Source organism: Cariama cristata, unplaced genomic scaffold, assembly GCF_000690535.1.
Source record: "Cariama cristata isolate BGI_N322 unplaced genomic scaffold, ASM69053v1 scaffold8236, whole genome shotgun sequence".
Taxonomy (NCBI): domain Eukaryota; kingdom Metazoa; phylum Chordata; class Aves; order Cariamiformes; family Cariamidae; genus Cariama; species Cariama cristata.
Genome location: NW_009623739.1, coordinates 9,168 through 12,990, shown reverse-complemented (window position 1 = coordinate 12,990; position 3,823 = coordinate 9,168).

Here is a 3,823-nt window from a genome sequence, read left to right as displayed (position 1 = left end):
CACTGATTCATTTTTTGTGTGGAAAGACCGCTGATTGTCCAGAACAGAAGTTACAACCCAGTCAAATCCCAAATCCATAAGTAGATGACCTGCTATCAACAAGGCTTCTGTTTCTGGGTTTTTTACGCGGAGGCATCCCTATGCTATGATAAGGTCTATGTGCATTTTCAGTGGAATCAATAGTTATCTTCAATATTCCAGCGAGATATCTAGCAGTTCACTCAAAATAGAAGGATTTTAAATTAAAGCATTCTTTTACTTAAAAACAGGGGAAAATAAAATGAAATCTGTTTGTTAACAAATATTTAGTTCTTATGTAAGATATATAGCTCCAGCATTTAATATTTTACTTAGGCAATTACAGACTAATAGTGGAAGGGAGCTCGTCCTTTCTGCAAATAATTGATTTTCAGTTGCAGAGAATAACCTGCATTTGGATCATCTGAGTGCAATGGAACACTTTAACTGTATATCAAGACCATTAAAAACATACTAATACTTTATCTCATTAGTCCATCCCACTAGTGAGTTCTCATCTGGTAACAAAGAAGTCTGACTTCTCTTTCATCTAAATTAACCTTCAGTCCCACGAAAGATCAAAAAATTACAAACTTTAAAAGTATTTTCCATCTCTTAGATGATGACTTTCAGCCTGGGAGACCCAATGTGTGGTCTGAATTTTACATACATTTACAATATTTTGTTTATGACTTTCTTTATTGTAAATGCTTTTATAAGCTGAAGAGAATTCATTCACTAGAATACTGAACTGCTCTGAAAAAAAAAAAAAAGCAGCATTTGTTCTGAGGGACGACATTGTTCAATGTGGGAAAAAGAGATTTGTTTCAGAATACCAGAGAGTTATTGTAATAAAATAATCTTTAGTTTAAGAATATATATTAACTATAGTCATGGTTAAATTACAAAAACTAGGCCATCAAGTGACATCAAAGTATGGTTTATCTTATTAAATATAGGATACACTTTTGTCACAGAGGATTTTAAATCAAATTGGATAATTTATCTTCACTGCTATTCCTTTAAGCCAAAGGAATCAGAAGTAATTTTAACCGCAGTTAAACAAAAATCTAGATGCAAATGACACAAACAGATTTTTGTCCTATTGTCTTTTGTTCTACTGAGTCATACAATAGAAGATGTTATGATGAACAACTCACAATGTCACAGTGGCAGGTAAATACAAAACTACAAACAAGAGGGAATTAACAGAAAAAATGTATATTGCTAATGAGTCACTGCTATGACTAAGAGAAGTAAATACCTATTGATAGCCTAGTAATCTCAATTTCTCTACTACCATGGCAATGACTCACTAATGAGACCAATGCCAGAGATACAGCTAAGCGGCCAAGACTCAACACTCTTCTTGGCTCTACAGTTACATGCAAATACCTGCTAGATCCTGGCGCTTAACACTAGATTTCAAACACCATGATAACAAGATGCAAAACTGATACAAAGATGAAAGCTTAAATTTTGTAAGCAAGAACTTCAGTCTGATGAAAGTCATCCCAAAGTGACTGTTGTCTGCATTGCCTTGCGACTAGACTGCAGTTAGCTCACGCTCCTGTTCTCGCCAGCCCCCTACTGCTCCTTTTCATTCTCAGTTCTCCAAAGTCACTGGTTCTCTTTTCCTCAACTTTTCTTCTTTCCCTTAAAAGCAACATACCTTCTGTTTGGACATGTGTTGCTTTCTGCATTGCCTGCTGTCAAGCCGCTGCCTCCAGCTGTCTCAAACCCGGCAGCCCTACTTGTCCCTGCAGGATGACAGCAAGGCGTGACCATCATCCAGGGACAGGCCAGATGTGAACCAGAAATTCTCCGCTCAAGTAGCTCCTTTTCAAGGCAGCCAAAATTTAACACTGCTCTCAAAGCATCGGTCTGTGTTCCCAGGGCACTAAAACCCTCCATTCCCCCTGCAGAGATCCCTGTCCCTCAGGAAAGCTGCTGAGATCTCCAGCTCTGACAGGGGGAGGCTGTGAGAAGGGAAAGGTCTAAGAAACGTTTTTCCTAATTTCTGTGACTAATGTAATAGTTTACAAGCAATTTCTTTTGGAAATGTCTCTGGCTTGATGAGCAAATCTGTATAGTAAGAAGAGCAACTGCGGTGGAGGTGGAAAGTCACACTCATTTTGTGCATATGCATTTGAATGAAGTGGTAAACACTTGTCTGAATCACCACTGCTCCGATGTCATCTTTCTCTCCCTATTTTCAGCTTGAGGGGGAGGAGAGCTGCCAGAACAGAAACCTGGAGGTGCTGAGCTCCAGTCAACTGCTGTCACACTGTTCCCAGCTTAATTCACCACCAGTATTCCCATGATTAACACACACTCATTGTGGATACTTCTGCTAACAGCTCAACCCATCACAATGTTATAGAAGTAAGATCTTTCCGGAGATGATGTATTTGGGCTGTCCTTCTTTAAATACCTTGAGATTGTCATTCTCCATATGTGTATGAAGCAGTATGTGCTATATGCTCTTTGCCAGTGCCTAAAACATCTCTAAGGCGAGAGAAAGCTACTGTTGTGACTCAGCACATGATGGAGCCGCACTTCTGCACTCCCATCTTTATGCCTCTCATTTTCACACAAGATGCTCCTTCTCATAGTGTTTCTCCCTTACTCCATTAAGAAAATGGGAATAGTAAATAATTGCAGTTGTAAGTTAGTTTTAATTACTTCTGAGGATTTTTTAGTGTTCAAATACTTTTGAGTACACAGATTTTCAATGTGTTGTCCTTGGTGCACTGATTGGCTTCCGATCAACTTGAAAATGGTGTCACTGGGAATTACCAATAAGGCCAAACTAGACATAATAGCATATCGTCCGAGAAGTGTCCACACATCTGCAGGTCTGGCTGGCATAGAAAGTAATCCCACAAGAAAGTACTCCTGAAAAACAGGATGACTTACAAGGATGTAGGGCTTTGTGCGTGCTGTCAAAGGAAACCTATTAGCAAGAAGACTATTACCTCTGCCAAACAAAGGGAAATGCAAATATCCTCCTGTATTACATAGCTACCTTTTGTAAATGTTATTTATAAAAAAATGCAACTTCAGATAATTCCTAAAGCAGTAAAATAATTCTAAAGTTATGTGTAGTGTAACAGGTCTTCAGCAGTTCCTTATTAGTAAGCACTGAGGTCTCCTATTTTGCTCTTGCAAAGACAGCCATTTTAGGCCCCAGCACTAGTTTTGCTTTCCACAAGTAATCCCTGTCAGGGTAGATTTTAGTTATGCCATTGGCACAAGAACCTCTGGAGCGGGGCTTCTTGGACACACGCACTTTGTTTCCCCTCTCATCTATACATATGCAGCAGGAGAGATTGGTCTGATTTTTCAAAGCAATTTGAAATAGAATCAAGGAGCATTTTGTTCCAGTCAGAAATAATCATTGCTTATACACAACTTTTTAAACAGCACATTTCAAAATGCCTCTTCCTGTCTCAGAGCAAGGAGGAGGAACTGGGCTTGACCTCTCTGGGAACTGATTATCACAGCCCTTGAAACAAGTGCCCTTTTGAACTACTAATACAGAACAGGCAAATTGAACACTCAGGGGTATTTCTGATAGAGAAAGGAGCAGAGTGAGTCCGGAGCAGTTAGTTTATAATGTAATACAGTTATATAGCTGTGTTTTCCCACCCATGCTAAAAACCAAAGAGGAATATTTGAGAAGAGGGAGCCCATCCAATAGTTCTCTAAAGTAAGCGTATTGAGAAGCGCAGATTTGTAGCGATGGGTAGGTCAGCTAGCCAAGAAAGGCTACAGGGACCACTTATTTTGATTCCTACTAGCC